This window comes from Nematostella vectensis, chromosome 11, assembly GCF_932526225.1.
Source record: "Nematostella vectensis chromosome 11, jaNemVect1.1, whole genome shotgun sequence".
NCBI classification, from domain to species: Eukaryota; Metazoa; Cnidaria; class Anthozoa; order Actiniaria; family Edwardsiidae; genus Nematostella; species Nematostella vectensis.
Genome location: NC_064044.1, coordinates 15,101,008 through 15,121,093, shown reverse-complemented (window position 1 = coordinate 15,121,093; position 20,086 = coordinate 15,101,008). Strand labels below are relative to the sequence as shown.

At 38.3% G+C, this 20,086-nt stretch overlaps 52 non-coding genes across 52 annotated transcripts; all 52 read left to right on the top strand.

Moving 5' to 3' along the window:
* Positions 1–90: 90 nt before the first annotated feature.
* Trnaf-gaa lies at positions 91–192 on the top strand. Its single transcript has one exon. It is a non-coding gene; the product is annotated as a tRNA-Phe (tRNA).
* Positions 193–370: 178 nt separating this feature from the next.
* Positions 371–442, top strand: Trnae-uuc. The gene has a single exon. It is a non-coding gene; the product is annotated as a tRNA-Glu (tRNA).
* A 995-nt stretch (positions 443–1,437) lies between these two features.
* Positions 1,438–1,509, top strand: Trnae-uuc. Its single transcript has one exon. It is a non-coding gene; the product is annotated as a tRNA-Glu (tRNA).
* Positions 1,510–1,692: 183 nt separating this feature from the next.
* Positions 1,693–1,794, top strand: Trnaf-gaa. The gene has a single exon. It is a non-coding gene; the product is annotated as a tRNA-Phe (tRNA).
* A 177-nt stretch (positions 1,795–1,971) lies between these two features.
* On the top strand, positions 1,972–2,043 carry Trnae-uuc. The gene has a single exon. It is a non-coding gene; the product is annotated as a tRNA-Glu (tRNA).
* Positions 2,044–2,226: 183 nt separating this feature from the next.
* Trnaf-gaa lies at positions 2,227–2,328 on the top strand. Its single transcript has one exon. It is a non-coding gene; the product is annotated as a tRNA-Phe (tRNA).
* A 177-nt stretch (positions 2,329–2,505) lies between these two features.
* Positions 2,506–2,577, top strand: Trnae-uuc. Its single transcript has one exon. It is a non-coding gene; the product is annotated as a tRNA-Glu (tRNA).
* Positions 2,578–3,038: 461 nt separating this feature from the next.
* Positions 3,039–3,110, top strand: Trnae-uuc. Its single transcript has one exon. It is a non-coding gene; the product is annotated as a tRNA-Glu (tRNA).
* A 183-nt stretch (positions 3,111–3,293) lies between these two features.
* Trnaf-gaa lies at positions 3,294–3,395 on the top strand. The gene has a single exon. It is a non-coding gene; the product is annotated as a tRNA-Phe (tRNA).
* Positions 3,396–3,573: 178 nt separating this feature from the next.
* Trnae-uuc lies at positions 3,574–3,645 on the top strand. Its single transcript has one exon. It is a non-coding gene; the product is annotated as a tRNA-Glu (tRNA).
* A 183-nt stretch (positions 3,646–3,828) lies between these two features.
* On the top strand, positions 3,829–3,930 carry Trnaf-gaa. Its single transcript has one exon. It is a non-coding gene; the product is annotated as a tRNA-Phe (tRNA).
* A 711-nt stretch (positions 3,931–4,641) lies between these two features.
* Positions 4,642–4,713, top strand: Trnae-uuc. Its single transcript has one exon. It is a non-coding gene; the product is annotated as a tRNA-Glu (tRNA).
* A 462-nt stretch (positions 4,714–5,175) lies between these two features.
* On the top strand, positions 5,176–5,247 carry Trnae-uuc. The gene has a single exon. It is a non-coding gene; the product is annotated as a tRNA-Glu (tRNA).
* Positions 5,248–5,708: 461 nt separating this feature from the next.
* Trnae-uuc lies at positions 5,709–5,780 on the top strand. The gene has a single exon. It is a non-coding gene; the product is annotated as a tRNA-Glu (tRNA).
* Positions 5,781–6,776: 996 nt separating this feature from the next.
* Trnae-uuc lies at positions 6,777–6,848 on the top strand. Its single transcript has one exon. It is a non-coding gene; the product is annotated as a tRNA-Glu (tRNA).
* A 183-nt stretch (positions 6,849–7,031) lies between these two features.
* On the top strand, positions 7,032–7,133 carry Trnaf-gaa. Its single transcript has one exon. It is a non-coding gene; the product is annotated as a tRNA-Phe (tRNA).
* A 178-nt stretch (positions 7,134–7,311) lies between these two features.
* Trnae-uuc lies at positions 7,312–7,383 on the top strand. The gene has a single exon. It is a non-coding gene; the product is annotated as a tRNA-Glu (tRNA).
* Positions 7,384–7,565: 182 nt separating this feature from the next.
* On the top strand, positions 7,566–7,667 carry Trnaf-gaa. Its single transcript has one exon. It is a non-coding gene; the product is annotated as a tRNA-Phe (tRNA).
* Positions 7,668–7,844: 177 nt separating this feature from the next.
* Trnae-uuc lies at positions 7,845–7,916 on the top strand. Its single transcript has one exon. It is a non-coding gene; the product is annotated as a tRNA-Glu (tRNA).
* Positions 7,917–8,099: 183 nt separating this feature from the next.
* Trnaf-gaa lies at positions 8,100–8,201 on the top strand. Its single transcript has one exon. It is a non-coding gene; the product is annotated as a tRNA-Phe (tRNA).
* Positions 8,202–8,378: 177 nt separating this feature from the next.
* Trnae-uuc lies at positions 8,379–8,450 on the top strand. The gene has a single exon. It is a non-coding gene; the product is annotated as a tRNA-Glu (tRNA).
* Positions 8,451–8,912: 462 nt separating this feature from the next.
* Positions 8,913–8,984, top strand: Trnae-uuc. The gene has a single exon. It is a non-coding gene; the product is annotated as a tRNA-Glu (tRNA).
* Positions 8,985–9,166: 182 nt separating this feature from the next.
* Positions 9,167–9,268, top strand: Trnaf-gaa. The gene has a single exon. It is a non-coding gene; the product is annotated as a tRNA-Phe (tRNA).
* Positions 9,269–9,445: 177 nt separating this feature from the next.
* Trnae-uuc lies at positions 9,446–9,517 on the top strand. The gene has a single exon. It is a non-coding gene; the product is annotated as a tRNA-Glu (tRNA).
* Positions 9,518–9,700: 183 nt separating this feature from the next.
* Positions 9,701–9,802, top strand: Trnaf-gaa. Its single transcript has one exon. It is a non-coding gene; the product is annotated as a tRNA-Phe (tRNA).
* A 177-nt stretch (positions 9,803–9,979) lies between these two features.
* Positions 9,980–10,051, top strand: Trnae-uuc. The gene has a single exon. It is a non-coding gene; the product is annotated as a tRNA-Glu (tRNA).
* Positions 10,052–10,234: 183 nt separating this feature from the next.
* Trnaf-gaa lies at positions 10,235–10,336 on the top strand. The gene has a single exon. It is a non-coding gene; the product is annotated as a tRNA-Phe (tRNA).
* A 177-nt stretch (positions 10,337–10,513) lies between these two features.
* Positions 10,514–10,585, top strand: Trnae-uuc. The gene has a single exon. It is a non-coding gene; the product is annotated as a tRNA-Glu (tRNA).
* Positions 10,586–10,767: 182 nt separating this feature from the next.
* Trnaf-gaa lies at positions 10,768–10,869 on the top strand. The gene has a single exon. It is a non-coding gene; the product is annotated as a tRNA-Phe (tRNA).
* A 431-nt stretch (positions 10,870–11,300) lies between these two features.
* Positions 11,301–11,402, top strand: Trnaf-aaa. Its single transcript has one exon. It is a non-coding gene; the product is annotated as a tRNA-Phe (tRNA).
* Positions 11,403–11,580: 178 nt separating this feature from the next.
* Positions 11,581–11,652, top strand: Trnae-uuc. The gene has a single exon. It is a non-coding gene; the product is annotated as a tRNA-Glu (tRNA).
* Positions 11,653–12,112: 460 nt separating this feature from the next.
* On the top strand, positions 12,113–12,184 carry Trnae-uuc. The gene has a single exon. It is a non-coding gene; the product is annotated as a tRNA-Glu (tRNA).
* A 462-nt stretch (positions 12,185–12,646) lies between these two features.
* Positions 12,647–12,718, top strand: Trnae-uuc. Its single transcript has one exon. It is a non-coding gene; the product is annotated as a tRNA-Glu (tRNA).
* Positions 12,719–12,900: 182 nt separating this feature from the next.
* Positions 12,901–13,002, top strand: Trnaf-gaa. The gene has a single exon. It is a non-coding gene; the product is annotated as a tRNA-Phe (tRNA).
* Positions 13,003–13,179: 177 nt separating this feature from the next.
* Trnae-uuc lies at positions 13,180–13,251 on the top strand. The gene has a single exon. It is a non-coding gene; the product is annotated as a tRNA-Glu (tRNA).
* Positions 13,252–13,434: 183 nt separating this feature from the next.
* Positions 13,435–13,536, top strand: Trnaf-gaa. Its single transcript has one exon. It is a non-coding gene; the product is annotated as a tRNA-Phe (tRNA).
* Positions 13,537–13,713: 177 nt separating this feature from the next.
* Trnae-uuc lies at positions 13,714–13,785 on the top strand. The gene has a single exon. It is a non-coding gene; the product is annotated as a tRNA-Glu (tRNA).
* A 183-nt stretch (positions 13,786–13,968) lies between these two features.
* Positions 13,969–14,070, top strand: Trnaf-gaa. The gene has a single exon. It is a non-coding gene; the product is annotated as a tRNA-Phe (tRNA).
* A 177-nt stretch (positions 14,071–14,247) lies between these two features.
* Trnae-uuc lies at positions 14,248–14,319 on the top strand. The gene has a single exon. It is a non-coding gene; the product is annotated as a tRNA-Glu (tRNA).
* Positions 14,320–14,501: 182 nt separating this feature from the next.
* Positions 14,502–14,603, top strand: Trnaf-gaa. Its single transcript has one exon. It is a non-coding gene; the product is annotated as a tRNA-Phe (tRNA).
* Positions 14,604–15,034: 431 nt separating this feature from the next.
* On the top strand, positions 15,035–15,136 carry Trnaf-aaa. The gene has a single exon. It is a non-coding gene; the product is annotated as a tRNA-Phe (tRNA).
* Positions 15,137–15,314: 178 nt separating this feature from the next.
* Trnae-uuc lies at positions 15,315–15,386 on the top strand. Its single transcript has one exon. It is a non-coding gene; the product is annotated as a tRNA-Glu (tRNA).
* A 460-nt stretch (positions 15,387–15,846) lies between these two features.
* On the top strand, positions 15,847–15,918 carry Trnae-uuc. The gene has a single exon. It is a non-coding gene; the product is annotated as a tRNA-Glu (tRNA).
* Positions 15,919–16,102: 184 nt separating this feature from the next.
* On the top strand, positions 16,103–16,204 carry Trnaf-gaa. The gene has a single exon. It is a non-coding gene; the product is annotated as a tRNA-Phe (tRNA).
* Positions 16,205–17,169: 965 nt separating this feature from the next.
* On the top strand, positions 17,170–17,271 carry Trnaf-gaa. The gene has a single exon. It is a non-coding gene; the product is annotated as a tRNA-Phe (tRNA).
* Positions 17,272–17,448: 177 nt separating this feature from the next.
* Positions 17,449–17,520, top strand: Trnae-uuc. Its single transcript has one exon. It is a non-coding gene; the product is annotated as a tRNA-Glu (tRNA).
* A 182-nt stretch (positions 17,521–17,702) lies between these two features.
* On the top strand, positions 17,703–17,804 carry Trnaf-gaa. Its single transcript has one exon. It is a non-coding gene; the product is annotated as a tRNA-Phe (tRNA).
* A 178-nt stretch (positions 17,805–17,982) lies between these two features.
* Trnae-uuc lies at positions 17,983–18,054 on the top strand. Its single transcript has one exon. It is a non-coding gene; the product is annotated as a tRNA-Glu (tRNA).
* A 461-nt stretch (positions 18,055–18,515) lies between these two features.
* Trnae-uuc lies at positions 18,516–18,587 on the top strand. The gene has a single exon. It is a non-coding gene; the product is annotated as a tRNA-Glu (tRNA).
* A 183-nt stretch (positions 18,588–18,770) lies between these two features.
* Positions 18,771–18,872, top strand: Trnaf-gaa. Its single transcript has one exon. It is a non-coding gene; the product is annotated as a tRNA-Phe (tRNA).
* Positions 18,873–19,049: 177 nt separating this feature from the next.
* Trnae-uuc lies at positions 19,050–19,121 on the top strand. Its single transcript has one exon. It is a non-coding gene; the product is annotated as a tRNA-Glu (tRNA).
* Positions 19,122–19,837: 716 nt separating this feature from the next.
* On the top strand, positions 19,838–19,939 carry Trnaf-aaa. The gene has a single exon. It is a non-coding gene; the product is annotated as a tRNA-Phe (tRNA).
* Positions 19,940–20,086: the final 147 nt, after the last annotated feature.

Here is a 20,086-nt window from a genome sequence, read left to right as displayed (position 1 = left end):
TTCTTTGGTTGCCATTTTGCGCACTTTTTATTTCTTCATTCAAAATTCATCATATTGAAGCCCGAGCAGACTAAGTCTGGACATGAACTTGCTGAAATAGCTCAGTTGGGAGAGCGTCAGACTGAAGATCTGAATGTCCCTGGTTCAATCCGGAGAGTTTGTAGGAACTCTGAAAAATCCCGGGTTTCGGCATTTTTTTAAACCATTTTTGTTAACTGGAGCTCTTTCACAGTCAAGACACAACAGACATGTTTGTAAAGAATGGTACAAATATGAGCTTGATAAATTTATGGAGAAAACATCATCGTATCTTAATACTATTCTTCGCGCTGTATTTAATCAAGAAAACATTTCCTAAGGTGAGCAGATATCCCATATGGTCTAGCGGTTAGGATTTCTGGTTTTCACCCAGACGGCCCGGGTTCGACTCCCGGTATGGGAAAAAATGCATTTTTTTAAATCTAGAAGGTCTTACTTTTATAATTAGATAAAGTTTTGATTATTGCGCAAAAACAATGGCGAGGAAGAGCAGTCCTTCTTTGGTTGCCTTTTTGGCACTTTTTATTTTTTCATTCAAAATTCATCATATTTAAGCCCGAGCAGACTAAGTCTGGACATAAACGTGCCGAAATAGCTCAGTTGGGAGAGCGTCAGACTGAAGATCTGAAGGTCCCTAGTTCAATCCGGAGAGTTTTTAGAAACTCTGAAAAATTCGCGGGTTTCGGCATTTTTTAAACCATTTTTGTTAACTGGACATCTTTCACAGTCAAGACACGGCAGACATATTTGTAAAGAATGGTACAAATATGAGCTTGATAAATTTATGGAGAAAACATCATCGTATCATAATACTATTCTTCGCGCTGTATTTAATCAAGAAAACATTTCCTAAGGTGAGCAGGTATCCCATATGGTCTAGCGGTTAGGATTTCTGGTTTTAACCCAGACGTACCAGGTTCTACTCCCGGTATGGGAAAAATGCATTTTTTTAAATCTAGAAGGTCTTACTTTTATAATTAGATAAAGTTTTGATTATTGCGCAAAAACAATGGCGAAGAAGAGCAGTCCTTCTTTGTTTGAAATTTTGCGCACTTGTTATTTTTTCATACAAAATTCATCATAATTAAGCCCGAGCCGACGAAGTCTGGACATGAACGTGCCGAAATAGCTCAGTTGGGAGAGCGTCAGACTGAAGATCTGAAGGTCTCTGGTTCAATCCGGAGAGTTTGTAGGAACTCTGAAAAATCCCCTGTTTTGGCATTTTTTAAACCATTTTTGTTAACTGGAGCTCTTTCACAGTCAAGACACGGCAGACATGTTTGTAAAGAATGGTACAAATATGAGCTTGATAAATTTATGGAGAAAACATCATCGTATCTTAATACTATTCTTCGCGCTGTATTTAATCAAGAAAACATTTCCTTAGGTGAGCAGATATCCCATATGGTCTAGCGGTTAGGATTTCTGGTTTTCACCCAGACGGCCCGGGTTCGACTCCCGGTATGGGAAAAAATGCATTTTTTTAAATCTAGAAGGTCTTACTTTTATAATTAGATAAAGTCTTGATTATTGCGCAAAAACAATGGCGAAGAAGAGCAGTCCTTCTTTGGTTGCCATTCTGCGCACTTTTTATTTCTTCATTCAAAATTCATCATATTTAAGCCCGAGCAGACTAAGTCTGGACATGAACGTGCCGAAATAGCTCAGTTGGGAGAGCGTCAGACTGAAGATCTAAAGGTCCCTGGTTCAATCCGGAGAGTTTGTAGGAACTCTGAAAAATCCCGGGTTTTGGCATTTTTTAAACCATTTTTGTTAACTGGAGCTCTTTCACAGTCAAGACACGGCAGACATGTTTGTAAAGAATGGTACAAATATGAGCTTGATAAATTTATGGAGAAAACATCATCGTATCTTAATACTATTCTTCGCGCTGTATTTAATCAAGAAAACATTTCCTAAGGTGAGCAGATATCCCATATGGTCTAGCGGTTAGGATTTCTGGTTTTCACCCAGACGGCCCGGGTTCGACTCCCGATATGGGAAAAAATGCATTTTTTTAAATCTAGAAGGTCTTACTTTTATAATTAGATAAAGTTTTGATTATTGCGCAAAAACAATGGCGAAGAAGAGCAGTCCTTCTTTGGTTGCCATTTTGCGCACTTTTTATTTCTTCATTCAAAATTCATCATATTTAAGCTCGAGCAGACTAAGTCTGGACATGAACGTGCCGAAATAGCTCAGTTGGGAGAGCGTCAGACTGAAGATCTGAAGGTCCCTGGTTCAATCCGGAGAGTTTGTAGGAACTCTGAAAAATCCCGGGTTTCGGCATTTTTTAAACCATTTTTGTTAACTGGAGCTCTTTCACAGTCAAGACACAACAGACATGTTTGTAAAGAATGGTACAAATATGAGCTTGATAAATTTATGTAGAAAACATCATCGTACCTTAATACTATTCTTCGCCCTGTATTTAATCAAGAAAACATTTCCTAAAGTGAGCAGATATCCCATATGGTCTAGCGGTTAGGATTTCTGGTTTTCACCCAGACGGCCCGGGTTCGACTCACGGTATGGGAAAAAATGCATTTTTTTAAATCTAGAAGGTCTTACTTTTATAATTAGATAAAGTTTTGATTATTGCGCAAAAAGAATGGCGAGGAAGAGCAGTCCTTCTTTGGTTGCCTTTTTGGCACTTTTTATTTTTTCATTCAAAATTCATCATATTTAAGACCGAGCAGACTAAGTCTGGACATAAACGTGCCGAAATAGCTCAGTTGGGAGAGCGTCAGACTGAAGATCTGAAGGTCCATGGTTCAATCCGGAGAGTTTGTAGGAACTCTGAAAATTCCCGGATTTCTACATTTTTTAAACCATTTTTGTTAACTGGAGCTCTTTCAAAGTCAAGACACGGCAGACATGTTTGTAAAGAATGGTACAAATATGAGCTTGATAAATTTATGGAGAAAACATCATCGTACCTTAATACTATTCTTCGCGCTGTATTTAATCAAGAAAACATTTCCTAAGGTGAGCAGATATCCCATATGGTCTAGCGGTTAGGATTTCTGGTTTTCACCCAGACTGCCCGGGTTCGACTCCCGGTATGGGAAAAAATGCATTTTTTTAAATCTAGAAGGTCTTACTTTTATAATTAGATAAAGTTTTGATTATTGCGCAGAAAACAATGCCGAGGAAGAGCAGTCCTTCTTTGATTGCCATTTTGGCACTTTTTATTTTTTCATTCAAAATTCATCATATTTAAGCCCGAGAAGACTAAGTCTGGAAATGAACGTGCCGAAATAGCTCAGTTGGGAGAGCGTCAGACTGAAGATCTGAAGGTCCCTGTTTCAATCCGGAGAGTTTGTAGAAACTCTGAAAAATCCCGGGTTTCGGCATTTTTTTAAACCATTTTTGTTAACTGGAGCTCTTTCACAGTCAAGACACGGCAGACATGTTTGTAAAAAATGGCACAAATATGAGCTTGATAAATTTATGGAGAAAACATCATCGTATCATAATACTATTCTTCGCGCTGTATTTAATAAAGAAAACATTTCCTAAGGTGAGCAGGTATCCCATATGATCTAGAGGTTAGGATTTCTGGTTTTCACCCAGTCGGCCCGGGTTCGACTCCCGGTATGGGAAAAAATGCATTTTTTTAAATCTAGAAGGTCTTTCTTTTATAATTAGATAAAGTTTTGATTATTGTGCAAAAACAATGTCGAAGAAGAGAAGTCCTTCTTTGGTTGCCATTTTGCGCACTTTTTATTTCTTCATTCAAAATTCATCATATTTAAGCCTTAGCAGACTTAGGCTGGACATGAACGTGCCGAAATAGCTCAGTTGGGAGTGCGTCAGACTGAAGATCTGAAGGTCCCTGGTTCAATCCTGAGAGTTTGTAGGAACTCTGAAAAATCCCGGGTTTCGGCATTTTTTTAAACCATTTTTGTTAACTGGAGCTCTTTCACAGTCAAGACACGGCAGACATGTTTGTAAAGAATGGCACAAATATGAGCTTGATAAATTTATGGACAAAACATCATCGTATCATAATACTATTCTTCGCGCTGTATTTAATCAAGAAAACATTTCCTAAGGTGAGCAGGTATCCCATATGGTCTAGCGGTTAGCATTTCTGGTTTTCACCCAGACGTCCCGCGTTCTACTCCCGGTATGTGAAAAATGCATTTTTTTAAATCTACAAGGTCTTACTTTTATAATTAGATAAAGTTTTGATTATTGCGCAAAAACAATGGCGAAGAAGAGCAGTCCTTCTTTGTTTGACATTTTGTGCACTTGTTATTTTTTCATACAAAATTCATCATATTTAAGCCCGAGCAGACGAAGTCTGGACATGAACGTGTCGAAATAGCTCAGTTGGGAGAGCGTCAGACTGAAGATCTAAAGGTCTCTGGTTCAATCCGGAGAGTTTGAAGAAACTCTGAAAAATCCCCTGTTTCGGCATTTTTTAAACCATTTTTGTTAGCTGGAGCTCTTTCACAGTCAAGACACGGCAGACATGTTTGTAAAGAATGGTACAAATATGAGCTTGATAAATTTATGGAGAAAACATCATCGTATCTTAATAATATTCTTCGCGCTGTATTTAATCAAGAAAACATTTCCTAAGGTGAGCAGATATCCCATATGGTCTAGCGGTTAGGATTTCTGGTTTTCACCCAGACGGCCCGGGTTCGACTCCTGGTATGGGAAAAAATGCATTTTTTTAAATCTAGAAGGTCTTACTTTTATAATTAGAAAAAGTTTTGATTATTGCGCATAAACAATGGCGAAGAAGAGCAGTCCTTCTTTGGTTGCCATTTTGCGCACTTTTTATTTCTTCATTCAAAATTCATCATATTTAAGCCCGAGCAGACTAAGTCTGGACATGAACGTGCCGAAATAGCTCAGTTGGGAGAGCGTCAGACTGAAGATCTGAAGGTCTCTGGTTCAATCCGGAGAGTTTGTAGGAACTCTGAAAAATCCCCTGTTTCGGCATTTTTTAAACCATTTTTGTTAACTGGAGCTCTTTTACAGTCAAGACACAACAGACATGTTTGTAAAGAATGGTACAAATATGAGCTTGATAAATTTATGGAGAAAACATCATCGTATCTTAATACTATTCTTCGCGCTGTATTTAATCAAGAAAACATTTCCTAAGGTGAGCAGATATCCCATATGGTCTAGCGGTTAGGATTTCTGGTTTTCACCCAGACGGCCCGGGTTCGACTCCCGGTATGGGAAAAAATGCATTTTTTTAAATCTAGAAGGTCTTACTTTTATAATTAGATAAAGTTTTGATTATTGCGCAAAAACAATGGCGAGGAAGAGCAGTCCTTCTTTGGTTGCCTTTTTGGCACTTTTTATTTTTTCATTCAAAATTCATCATATTTAAGCCCGAGCAGACTAAGTCTGGACATAAACGTGCCGAAATAGCTCAGTTGGGAGAGCGTCAGACTGAAGATCTGAAGGTCCCTACTTCAATCCGGAGAGTTTGTAGAAACTCTGAAAAATCCCGGGTTTCGGCATTTTTTAAACCATTTTTGTTAACTGGACATCTTTCACAGTCAAGACACGGCAGACATATTTGTAAAGAATGGTACAAATATGAGCTTGATAAATTTATGGAGAAAACATCATCGTATCTTAATACTATTCTTCGCGCTGTATTTAATCAAGAAAACATTTCCTTAGGTGAGCAGATATCCCATATGGTCTAGCGGTTAGGATTTCTGGTTTTCACCCAGACTGCCCGGGTTCGACTCCCGGTATGGGAAAAAATGCATTTTTTTAAATCTAGAAGGTCTTACTTTTATAATTAGATAAAGTTTTGATTATTGCGCAAAAACAATGGCGAAGAAGAGCAGTCCTTCTTTGGTTGCCATTTTGCGCACTTTTTATTTCTTCATTCAAAATTCATCATATTTAAGCCCGAGCAGACTAAGTCTGGACTTGAACTTGCCGAAATAGCTCAGTTGGGAGAGCGTCAGACTGAAGATCTGAAGTTCCCTGGTTCAATCCTGAGAGTTTGTAGGAACTCTGAAAAATCCCGGGTTTCGGCATTTTTTTAAACCATTTTTGTTAACTGGACCTCTTTCACAGTCAAGACACGGCAGACATGTTTGTAAAGAATGGCACAAATATGAGCTTGATAAATTTATGGACAAAACATCATCGTATCATAATACTATTCTTCGCGCTGTATTTAATCAAGAAAACATTTCCTAAGGTGAGCAGGTATCCCATATGGTCTAGCGGTTAGCATTTCTGGTTTTCACCCAGACGTCCCGGGTTCTACTCCCGGTATGTGAAAAATGCATTTTTTTAAATCTACAAGGTCTTACTTTTATAATTAGATAAAGTTTTGATTATTGCGCAAAAACAATGGCGAAGAAGAGCAGTCCTTCTTTGTTTGACATTTTGTGCACTTGTTATTTTTTCATACAAAATTCATCATATTTAAGCCCGAGCAGACGAATTCTGGACATGAACGTGCCGAAATAGCTCAGTTGGGAGAGCGTCAGACTGAAGATCTAAAGGTCTCTGGTTCAATCCGGAGAGTTTGAAGGAACTCTGAAAAATCCCCTGTTTCGGCATTTTTTAAACCATTTTTGTTAGCTGGAGCTCTTTCACAGTCAAGACACGGCAGACATGTTTGTAAAGAATGGTACAAATATGAGCTTGATAAATTTATGGAGAAAACATCATCGTATCTTAATACTATTCTTCGCGCTGTATTTAATCAAGAAAACATTTCCTAAGGTGAGCAGATATCCCATATGGTCTAGCGGTTAGGATTTCTGGTTTTCACCCAGACGGCCCGGGTTCTACTCCCGGTATGGGAAAAAATGCATTTTTTTAAATCTAGAAGGACTTACTTTTATAATTAGAAAAAGTTTTGATTATTGCGCATAAACAATGGCGAAGAAGAGCAGTCCTTCTTTGGTTGCCATTTTGCGCACTTTTTATTTCTTCATTCAAAATTCATCATATTTAAGCCCGAGCAGACTAAGTCTGGACATGAACTTGCTGAAATAGCTCAGTTGGGAGAGCGTCAGACTGAAGATCTGAATGTCCCTGGTTCAATCCGGAGAGTTTGTAGGAACTCTGAAAAATCCCGGGTTTCGGCATTTTTTTAAACCATTTTTGTTAACTGGAGCTCTTTCACAGTCAAGACACAACAGACATGTTTGTAAAGAATGGTACAAATATGAGCTTGATAAATTTATGGAGAAAACATCATCGTATCTTAATACTATTCTTCGCGCTGTATTTAATCAAGAAAACATTTCCTAAGGTGAGCAGATATCCCATATGGTCTAGCGGTTAGGATTTCTGGTTTTCACCCAGACGGCCCGGGTTCGACTCCCGGTATGGGAAAAAATGCATTTTTTTAAATCTAGAAGGTCTTACTTTTATAATTAGATAAAGTTTTGATTATTGCGCAAAAACAATGGCGAGGAAGAGCAGTCCTTCTTTGGTTGCCTTTTTGGCACTTTTTATTTTTTCATTCAAAATTCATCATATTTAAGCCCGAGCAGACTAAGTCTGGACATAAACGTGCCGAAATAGCTCAGTTGGGAGAGCGTCAGACTGAAGATCTGAAGGTCCCTAGTTCAATCCGGAGAGTTTGTAGAAACTCTGAAAAATCCCGGGTTTCGGCATTTTTTAAACCATTTTTGTTAACTGGACATCTTTCACAGTCAAGACACGGCAGACATATTTGTAAAGAATGGTACAAATATGAGCTTGATAAATTTATGGAGAAAACATCATCGTATCTTAATACTATTCTTCGCGCTGTATTTAATCAAGAAAACATTTCCTTAGGTGAGCAGATATCCCATATGGTCTAGCGGTTAGGATTTCTGGTTTTCACCCAGACGGCCCGGGTTCGACTCCCGGTATGGGAAAAAATGCATTTTTTTAAATCTAGAAGGTCTTACTTTTATAATTAGATAAAGTTTTGATTATTGCGCAAAAACAATGGCGAAGAAGAGCAGTCCTTCTTTGGTTGCCATTTTGCGCACTTTTTATTTCTTCATTCAAAATTCATCATATTTAAGCCCGAGCAGACTAAGTCTGGACATGAACTTGCCGAAATAGCTCAGTTGGGAGAGCGTCAGACTGAAGATCTGAAGGTCCCTGGTTCAATCCAAAGAGTTTGTAGGAACTCTGAAAAATCCCGGGTTTTGGCATTTTTTAAACCATATTTGTTAACTGGAGCTCTTTCACAGTCAAGACACGGCAGACATGTTTGTAAAGAATGGTACAAATATGAGCTTGATAAATTTATGGAGAAAACATCATCGTATCTTAATACTATTCTTCGCGCTGTATTTAATCAAGAAAACATTTCCTAAGGTGAGCAGATATCCCATATGGTCTAGCGGTTAGGATTTCTGGTTTTCACCCAGACGGCCCGGGTTCGACTCCCGGTATGGGAAAAAATGCATTTTTTTAAATCTAGAAGGTCTTTCTTTTATAATTAGATAAAGTTTTGATTATTGCGCAGAAAACAATGGCGAGGAAGAGCAGTCCTTCTTTGATTGCCATTTTGGCACTTTTTATTTTTTCATTCAAAATTCATCATATTTAAGCCCGAGCAGACTAAGTCTGGACATGAACGTGCCGAAATAGCTCAGTTGGGAGAGCGTCAGACTGAAGATCTGAAGGTCCCTGGTTCAATCCGGAGAGTTTGTAGGAACTCTGAAAAATCCCGGGTTTCGGAATTTTTTAAACCATTTTTGTTAACTGGAGCTCTTTCACAGTCAAGACACAACAGACATGTTTGTAAAGAATGGTACAAATATGAGCTTGATAAATTTATGGAGAAAACATCATCGTATCTTAATACTATTCTTCGCGCTGTATTTAATCAAGAAAACATTTCCTAAGGTGAGCAGATATCCCATATGGTCTAGCGGTTAGGATTTCTGGTTTTCACCCAGACGGCCCGGGTTCGACTCCCGGTATGGGAAAAAATGCATTTTTTTAAATCTAGAAGGTCTTACTTTTATAATTAGATAAAGTTTTGATTATTGCGCAAAAACAATGGCGAGGAAGAGCAGTCCTTCTTTGGTTGCCTTTTTGGCACTTTTTATTTTTTCATTCAAAATTCATCATATTTAAGCCCGAGCAGACTAAGTCTGGACATAAACGTGCCGAAATAGCTCAGTTGGGAGAGCGTCAGACTGAAGATCTGAAGGTCCCTAGTTCAATCCGGAGAGTTTGTAGAAACTCTGAAAAATCCCGGGTTTCGGCATTTTTTAAACCATTTTTGTTAACTGGACATCTTTCACAGTCAAGACACGGCAGACATATTTGTAAAGAATGGTACAAATATGAGCTTGATAAATTTATGGAGAAAACATCATCGTATCTTAATACTATTCTTCGCGCTGTATTTAATCAAGAAAACATTTCCTTAGGTGAGCAGATATCCCATATGGTCTAGCGGTTAGGATTTCTGGTTTTCACCCAGACGGCCCGGGTTCGACTCCCGGTATGGGAAAAAATGCATTTTTTTAAATCTAGAAGGTCTTACTTTTATAATTAGATAAAGTTTTGATTATTGCGCAAAAACAATGGCGAAGAAGAGCAGTCCTTCTTTGGTTGCCATTTTGCGCACTTTTTATTTCTTCATTCAAAATTCATCATATTTAAGCCCGAGCAGACTAAGTCTGGACATGAACTTGCCGAAATAGCTCAGTTGGGAGAGCGTCAGACTGAAGATCTGAAGGTCCCTGGTTCAATCCGGAGAGTTTGTAGGAACTCTGAAAAATCCCGGGTTTTGGCATTTTTTAAACCATATTTGTTAACTGGAGCTCTTTCACAGTCAAGACACGGCAGACATGTTTGTAAAGAATGGTACAAATATGAGCTTGATAAATTTATGGAGAAAACATCATCGTATCTTAATACTATTCTTCGCGCTGTATTTAATCAAGAAAACATTTCCTAAGGTGAGCAGATATCCCATATGGTCTAGCGGTTAGGATTTCTGGTTTTCACCCAGACGGCCCGGGTTCGACTCCCGGTATGGGAAAAAATGCATTTTTTTAAATCTAGAAGGTCTTTCTTTTATAATTAGATAAAGTTTTGATTATTGCGCAGAAAACAATGGCGAGGAAGAGCAGTCCTTCTTTGATTGCCATTTTGGCACTTTTTATTTTTTCATTCAAAATTCATCATATTTAAGCCCGAGCAGACTAAGTCTGGACATGAACGTGCCGAAATAGCTCAGTTGGGAGAGCGTCAGACTGAAGATCTGAAGGTCCCTGGTTCAATCCGGAGAGTTTGTAGGAACTCTGAAAAATCCCGGGTTTCGGCATTTTTTAAACCATTTTTGTTAACTGGAGCTCTTTCACAGTCAAGACACAACAGACATGTTTGTAAAGAATGGTACAAATATGAGCTTGATAAATTTATGGAGAAAACATCATTGTACCTTAATACTATTCTTCGCCCTGTATTTAATCAAGAAAACATTTCCTAAAGTGAGCAGATATCCCATATGGTCTAGCGGTTAGGATTTCTAGTTTTCACCCAGACGGCCCGGGTTCGACTCCCGGTATGGGAAAAAATGCATTTTTTTAAATCTAGAAGGTCTTACTTTTATAATTAGAAAAAGTTTTGATTATTGCGCAAAAACAATGGCGAGGAAGAGCAGTCCTTCTTTGGTTGCCTTTTTGGCACTTTTTATTTTTTCATTCAAAATTCATCATATTTAAGCCCGAGCAGACTAAGTCTGGACATAAACGTGCCGAAATAGCTCAGTTGGGAGAGCGTCAGACTGAAGATCTGAAGGTCCCTAGTTCAATCCGGAGAGTTTGTAGAAACTCTGAAAAATCCCGGGTTTCGGCATTTTTTAAACCATTTTTGTTAACTTGACATCTTTCACAGTCAAGACACGGCAGACATATTTGTAAAGAATGGTACAAATAAGAGCTTGATAAATTTATGGAGAAAACATCATCGTATCATAATACTAATCTTCGCGCTGTATTTAATCAAGAAAACATTTCCTAAGGTGAGCAGGTATCCCATATGGTCTAGCGGTTAGGATTTCTGGTTTTCACCCAGACGTCTCGGGTTCTACTCCCGGTTTGGGAAAAATGCATTTTTTTAAATCTAGAAGGTCTCACTTTTATAATTAGATAAAGTTTTGATTATTGCGCAAAATCAATGGCGAAGAATAGCAGTCCTTCTTTGTTTGACATTTTGCGCACTTTTTATTTTTTCATACAAAATTCATCATATTTAAGCCCGAGCAGACGAAGTCTGGACATGAACTTGCCGAAATAGCTCAGTTGGGAGAGCGTCAGACTAAAGATCTGAAGGTCTCTGGTTCAATCCGGAGAGTTTGTAAGAACTCTGAAAAATCCCGGGTTTCGGCATTTTTTTAAACCATTTTTGTTAACTGGACCTCTTTCACAGTCAAGACACGGCAGACATGTTTGTAAAGAATGGCACAAATATGAGCTTGATAAATTTATGGACAAAACATCATCGTATCATAATACTATTTTTCGCGCAGTATTTAATCAAGAAAACATTTCCTAAGGTGAGCAGGTATCCCATATGGTCTAGCGGTTAGGATTTTTGGTTTTCACCCAGACGTCCCGGGTTCTACTCCCGGTATGGGAAAAATGCATTTTTTTAAATCTAGAAGGTCTTACTTTTATAATTAGATAAAGTTTTGATTATTGCGCAAAAACAATGGCGAAAAATAGCAGTCCTTCTTTGTTTGACATTTTGCGCACATTTTTTTTTTCATACAAAATTCATCATATTTAAGCCCGAGCAGACGAAGTCTGGACATGAACGTGCCGAAATAGCTCAGTTGGGAGAGCGTCAGACTGAAGATCTGAAGGTTTCTGGTTCAATCCGGAGAGTTTGTAGGAACTCTGAAAAATCCCCTGTTTCGGCATTTTTTAAACCATTTTTGTTAACTGGAGCTCTTTCACAGTCAAGACACGGCAGACATGTTTGTAAAGAATGGTACAAATATGAGCTTGATAAATTTATGGAGAAAACATCATCGTATCTTAATACTATTCTTCGCGCTGTATTTAATCAAGAAAACATTTCCTAAGGTGAGCAGATATCCCATATGGTCTAGCGGTTAGGATTTCTGGTTTTCACCCAGACGGCCCGGGTTCGACTCCCGGTATGGGAAAAAATGCATTTTTTTAAATCTAGAAGGTCTTTCTTTTATAATTAGATAAAGTTTTGATTATTGCGCAGAAAACAATGGCGAGGAAGAGCAGTCCTTCTTTGATTGCCATTTTGGCACTTTTTATTTTTTCATTCAAAATTCATCATATTTAAGCCCGAGCAGACTAAGTCTGGACATGAACGTGCCGAAATAGCTCAGTTGGGAGAGCGTCAGACTGAAGATCTGAAGGTCCCTGGTTCAATCCGGAGAGTTTGTAGGAACTCTGAAAAATCCCGGGTTTCGGAATTTTTTAAACCATTTTTGTTAACTGGAGCTCTTTCACAGTCAAGACACAACAGACATGTTTGTAAAGAATGGTACAAATATGAGCTTGATAAATTTATGGAGAAAACATCATCGTATCTTAATACTATTCTTCGCGCTGTATTTAATCAAGAAAACATTTCCTAAGGTGAGCAGATATCCCATATGGTCTAGCGGTTAGGATTTCTGGTTTTCACCCAGACGGCCCGGGTTCGACTCCCGGTATGGGAAAAAATGCATTTTTTTAAATCTAGAAGGTCTTACTTTTATAATTAGATAAAGTTTTGATTATTGCGCAAAAACAATGGCGAGGAAGAGCAGTCCTTCTTTGGTTGCCTTTTTGGCACTTTTTATTTTTTCATTCAAAATTCATCATATTTAAGCCCGAGCAGACTAAGTCTGGACATAAACGTGCCGAAATAGCTCAGTTGGGAGAGCGTCAGACTGAAGATCTGAAGGTCCCTAGTTCAATCCGGAGAGTTTGTAGAAACTCTAAAAAATCCCGGGTTTCGGCATTTTTTAAACCATTTTTGTTAACTGGACATCTTTCACAGTCAAGACACGGCAGACATATTTGTAAAGAATGGTACAAATATGAGCTTGATAAATTTATGGAGAAAACATCATCGTATCTTAATACTATTCTTCGCGCTGTATTTAATCAAGAAAACATTTCCTTAGGTGAGCAGATATCCCATATGGTCTAGCGGTTAGGATTTCTGGTTTTCACCCAGACGGCCCGGGTTCGACTCCCGGTATGGGAAAAAATGCATTTTTTTAAATCTAGAAGGTCTTACTTTTATAATTAGATAAAGTTTTGATTATTGCGCAAAAACAATGGCGAAGAAGAGCAGTCCTTCTTTGGTTGCCATTTTGCGCACTTTTTATTTCTTCATTCAAAATTCATCATATTTAAGCCCGAGCAGACTAAGTCTGGACATGAACTTGCCGAAATAGCTCAGTTGGGAGAGCGTCAGACTGAAGATCTGAAGGTCCCTGGTTCAATCCGAAAAGTTTGTAGGAACTCTGAAAAATCCCGGGTTTTGGCATTTTTTAAACCATATTTGTTAACTGGAGCTCTTTCACAGTCAAGACACGGCAGACATGTTTGTAAAGAATGGTACAAATATGAGCTTGATAAATTTATGGAGAAAACATCATCGTATCTTAATACTATTCTTCGCGCTTTATTTAATCAAGAAAACATTTCCTAAGGTGAGCAGATATCCCATATGGTCTAGCGGTTAGGATTTCTGGTTTTCACCCAGACGGCCCGGGTTCGACTCCCGGTATGGGAAAAAATGCATTTTTTTAAATCTAGAAGGTCTTTCTTTTATAATTAGATAAAGTTTTGATTATTGCGCAGAAAACAATGGCGAGGAAGAGCAGTCCTTCTTTGATTGCCATTTTGGCACTTTTTATTTTTTCATTCAAAATTCATCATATTTAAGCCCGAGCAGACTAAGTCTGGACATGAACGTGCCGAAATAGCTCAGTTGGGAGAGCGTCAGACTGAAGATCTGAAGGTCCCTGGTTCAATCCGGAGAGTTTGTAGGAACTCTGAAAAATCCCGGGTTTCGGCATTTTTTAAACCATTTTTGTTAACTGGAGCTCTTTCACAGTCAAGACACAACAGACATGTTTGTAAAGAATGGTACAAATATGAGCTTGATAAATTTATGGAGAAAACATCATTGTACCTTAATACTATTCTTCGCCCTGTATTTAATCAAGAAAACATTTCCTAAAGTGAGCAGATATCCCATATGGTCTAGCGGTTAGGATTTCTAGTTTTCACCCAGACGGCCCGGGTTCGACTCCCGGTATGGGAAAAAATGCATTTTTTTAAATCTAGAAGGTCTTACTTTTATAATTAGAAAAAGTTTTGATTATTGCGCAAAAACAATGGCGAGGAAGAGCAGTCCTTCTTTGGTTGCCTTTTTGGCACTTTTTATTTTTTCATTCAAAATTCATCATATTTAAGCCCGAGCAGACTAAGTCTGGACATAAACGTGCCGAAATAGCTCAGTTGGGAGAGCGTCAGACTGAAGATCTGAAGGTCCCTAGTTCAATCCGGAGAGTTTGTAGAAACTCTGAAAAATCCCGGGTTTCGGCATTTTTTAAACCATTTTTGTTAACTTGACATCTTTCACAGTCAAGACACGGCAGACATATTTGTAAAGAATGGTACAAATAAGAGCTTGATAAATTTATGGAGAAAACATCATCGTATCATAATACTAATCTTCGCGCTGTATTTAATCAAGAAAACATTTCCTAAGGTGAGCAGGTATCCCATATGGTCTAGCGGTTAGGATTTCTGGTTTTCACCCAGACGTCTCGGGTTCTACTCCCGGTTTGGGAAAAATGCATTTTTTTAAATCTAGAAGGTCTCACTTTTATAATTAGATAAAGTTTTGATTATTGCGCAAAATCAATGGCGAAGAATAGCAGTCCTTCTTTGTTTGACATTTTGCGCACTTTTTATTTTTTCATACAAAATTCATCATATTTAAGCCCGAGCAGACGAAGTCTGGACATGAACTTGCCGAAATAGCTCAGTTGGGAGAGCGTCAGACTAAAGATCTGAAGGTCTCTGGTTCAATCCGGAGAGTTTGTAAGAACTCTGAAAAATCCCGGGTTTCGGCATTTTTTTAAACCATTTTTGTTAACTGGACCTCTTTCACAGTCAAGACACGGCAGACATGTTTGTAAAGAATGGCACAAATATGAGCTTGATAAATTTATGGACAAAACATCATCGTATCATAATACTATTTTTCGCGCAGTATTTAATCAAGAAAACATTTCCTAAGGTGAGCAGGTATCCCATATGGTCTAGCGGTTAGGATTTTTGGTTTTCACCCAGACGTCCCGGGTTCTACTCCCGGTATGGGAAAAATGCATTTTTTTAAATCTAGAAGGTCTTACTTTTATAATTAGATAAAGTTTTGATTATTGCGCAAAAACAATGGCGAAAAATAGCAGTCCTTCTTTGTTTGACATTTTGCGCACATTTTTTTTTTCATACAAAATTCATCATATTTAAGCCCGAGCAGACGAAGTCTGGACATGAACGTGCCGAAATAGCTCAGTTGGGAGAGCGTCAGACTGAAGATCTGAAGGTTTCTGGTTCAATCCGGAGAGTTTGTAGGAACTCTGAAAAATCCCCTGTTTCGGCATTTTTTAAACCATTTTTGTTAACTGGAGCTCTTTCACAGTCAAGACACGGCAGACATGTTTGTAAAGAATGGTACAAATATGAGCTTGATAAATTTATGGAGAAAACATCATCGTATCTTAATACTATTCTTCGCGCTGTATTTAATGAAGAAAACATTTCCTAAGGTGAGCAGATATCCCATATGGTCTAGCGGTTTGGATTTCTGGTTTTCACCCAGACGGCCCGGGTTCGACTCCCGGTATGGGAAAAAATGCATTTTTTTTAAATCTAGAAGGTCTTACTTTTATAATTAGATAAAGTTTTGATTATTGCGCAAAAACAATGGCGAAGAAGAGCAGTCCTTCTTTGGTTGCCATTTTGCGCACCTTTTATTTCTTCATTCAAAATTCATCATATTTAAGCTCAAGCAGACTGAGTCTGGACATGAACGTGCCGAAATAGCTCAGTTGGGAGAGCGTCAGACTGAAGATCTGAAGGTCCCTGGTTTAATCCGGAGAGTTTGTAGGAACTCTGAAAAATCCCGGGTTTCGCCATTTTTTAAAGCATTTTTGTTAACTGGAGCTCTTTCACAGTCAAGACACGGCAGACATGTTTGCAAAGAATGGTACAAATATGAGCTTGATAAATTTATGGATAAAACATCATCGTACCTCAATACTATTCTTCGCGCTGTATTTAATCAAGAAAACATTTCCTAAAGTGAGCAGATATCCCATATGGTCTAGCGGTTGGGATTTCTGGTTTTCACCCAGACGTCCCGGGTTCTACTCCCGGTATGGGAAAAATGCATTTTTTTTAAATCTAGAAGGTCTAACTTTTATAATTAGATAAAGTTTTGATTATTGCGCAAAAACAATGGCGAAGAAGAGCAGTCCTTCTTTGTTTGACATTTTACGCACTTGTTATTTTTTCATACAAAATTCATCATATTTAAGCCCGAGCAGACGAAGTCTGGACAAGAACGTGCCGAAATAGCTCAGTTGGGAGAGCGTCAGACTGAAGATCTGAAGGTCTCTGGTTCAATCTGGAGAGTTTGTAGGAACTCTGAAAAATCCCCTGTTTCGGCATTTTTTAAACCATTTTTGTTAACTGGAGCTCTTTCACAGTCAAGACACGGCAGACATGTTTGTAAAGAATGGTACAAATATGAGCTTGATAAATTTATGGAGAAAACATCATCGTACCTCAATACTATTCTTCGCGCTGTATTTAATCAAGAAAACATTTCCTAAGGTGAGCAGATATCCCATATGGTCTAGCGGCTAGGATTTTTGGTTTTCACCCAGACGTCCCGGGTTCTACTCCCGGTATGGGAAAAATGCATTTTTTTAAATCTAGAAATTCTAACTTTTATAATTAGATAAAGTTTTGATTATTGCGCAAAAACAATTGCGAAGAAGAGCAGTCCTTCTTTGTTTGACATTTTGCGCACTTGTTATTTTTTCATACAAAATTCATCATATTTAAGCCCGAGCAGACGAAGTCTGGACATGAACGTGCCGAAATAGCTCAGTTGGGAGAGCGTCAGACTGAAGATCTGAAGGTCCCTGGTTCAATCCGGAGAGTTTGTAGGAACTCTGAAAAATCCCGGGTTTCGGCATTTTTTAAACCATTTTTGTTAACTGGAGCTCTTTCACAGTCAAGACACGGCAGACATGTTTGTAAAGAATGGTACAAATATGAGCTTGATAAATTTATGGAGAAAACATCATCGTACCTTAATACTATTCTTCGCGCTGTATTTAATCAAGAAAACATTTCCTAAGGTGAGCAGATATCCCATATGGTCTAGCGGTTAGGATTTCTGGTTTTCACCCAGACGGCCCGGGTTCGACTCCCGGTATGGGAAAAAATGCATTTTTTTAAATCTAGAAGGTCTTACTTTTATAATTAGATAAAGTTTTGATTATTGCGCAAAAACAATGGCGAGGAAGAGCAGTCCTTCTTTGGTTGCCATTTTGGCACTTTTTATTTTTTCATTCAAAATTCATCATATTTAAGCCCGAGCAGACTAAGTCTGGACATGAACGTGCCGAAATAGCTCAGTTGGGAGAGCGTCAGACTGAAGATCTGAAGGTCCCTGGTTCAATCCGGAGAGTTTGTAGGAACTCTGAAAAATCCCGGGTTTCGGCATTTTTTTAAACCATTTTTGTTAACTGGACCTCTTTCACAGTCAAGACACGGCAGACATGTTTGTAAAGAATGGTACAAATATGAGCTTGATAAATTTATGGAGAAAACATCATCGTACCTCAATACTATTCTTCGCGCTGTATTTAATCAAGAAAACATTTCCTAAGGTGAGCAGATATCCCATATGGTCTAGCGGTTAGGATTTTTGGTTTTCACCCAGACGTCCCGGGTTCTACTCCCGGTATGGGAAAAATGCATTTTTTTAAATCTAGAAATTCTAACTTTTATAATTAGATAAAGTTTTGATTATTGCGCAAAAACAATTGCGAAGAAGAGCAGTCCTTCTTTGTTTGACATTTTGCGCACTTGTTATTTTTTCATACAAAATTCATCATATTTAAGCCCGAGCAGACGAAGTCTGGACATGAACGTGCCGAAATAGCTCAGTTGGGAGAGCGTCAGACTGAAGATCTGAAGGTCTCTGGTTCAATCTGGAGAGTTTGTAGGAACTCTGAAAAATCCCCTGTTTCGGCATTTTTTAAACCATTTTTGTTAACTGGAGCTCTTTCACAGTCAAGACACGGCAGACATGTTTGTAAAGAATGGTACAAATATGAGCTTGATAAATTTATGGAGAAAACATCATCGTATCTTAATACTATTCTTCGCGCTGTATTTAATCAAGAAAACATTTCCTAAGGTGAGCAGATATCCCATATGGTCTAGCGGTTAGGATTTCTGGTTTTCACCCAGAGGGCCCGGGTTCGACTCCCGCTATGGGAAAAAATGCATTTTTTTAAATCTAGAAGGTCTTACTTTTATAATTAGATAAAGTTTTGATTATTGCGCAAAAACAATGGCGAAGAAGAGCAGTCCTTCTTTGGTTGCCATTTTGCGCACTTTTTATTTCTTCATTCAAAATTCATCATATTTAAGCCCGAGCAGACTAAGTCTGGACATGAACGTGCCGAAATAGCTCAGTTGGGAGAGCGTCAGACTGAAGATCTGAATGTCCCTGGTTCAATCCGGAGAGTTTGTAGGAACTCTGAAAAATCCCGGGTTTCGGCATTTTTTAAACCATTTTTGTTAACTGGAGCTCTTTCACAGTCAAGACACGGCAGACATGTTTGTAAAGAATGGTACAAATATGAGCTTGATAAATTTATGGAGAAAACATCATCGTACCTTAATACTATTCTTCGCGCTGTATTTAATCAAGAAAACATTTCCTAAGGTGAGCAGATATCCCATATGGTCTAGCGGTTAGGATTTCTGGTTTTCACCCAGACGGCCCGGGTTCGACTCCCGGTATGGGAAAAAATGCATTTTTTTAAATCTAGAAGGTCTTACTTTTATAATTAGATAAAGTTTTGATTATTGCGCAAAAACAATGGCGAAGAAGAGCAGTCCTTCTTTGGTTGCCATTTTGCGCACTTTTTATTTCTTCATTCAAAATTCATCATATTTAAGCTCGAGCAGACTAAGTCTGGACATGAACGTGCCGAAATAGCTCAGTTGGGAGAGCGTCAGACTGAAGATCTGAAGGTCCCTGTTTCAATCCGGAGAGTTTGTAGGAACTCTGAAAATTCCCGGATTTCGGCATTTTTTAAACCATTTTTGTTAACTGGAGCTCTTTCACAGTCAAGACACGGCAGACATGTTTGTAAAGAATGGTACAAATATGAGCTTGATAAATTTATGGACAAAACATCATCGTATCATAATACTATTTTTCGCGCTGTATTTAATCAAGAAAACATTTCCTAAGGTGAGCAGGTATCCCATATGGTCTAGCGGTTAGGATTTTTGGTTTTCACCCAGACGTCTCGGGTTCTACTCCCGGTTTGGGAAAAATGCATTTTTTTAAATCTAGAAGGTCTCACTTTTATAATTAGATAAAGTTTTGATTATTGCGCAAAATCAATGGCGAAGAATAGCAGTCCTTCTTTGTTTGACATTTTGCGCACTTTTTATTTTTTCATACAAAATTCATCATATTTAAGCCCGAGCAGACGAAGTCTGGACATGAACTTGCCGAAATAGCTCAGTTGGGAGAGCGTCAGACTAAAGATCTGAAGGTCTCTGGTTCAATCCGGAGAGTTTGTAAGAACTCTGAAAAATCCCGGGTTTCGGCATTTTTTTAAACCATTTTTGTTAACTGGACCTCTTTCACAGTCAAGACACGGCAGACATGTTTGTAAAGAATGGCACAAATATGAGCTTGATAAATTTATGGACAAAACATCATCGTATCATAATACTATTCTTCGCGCAGTATTTAA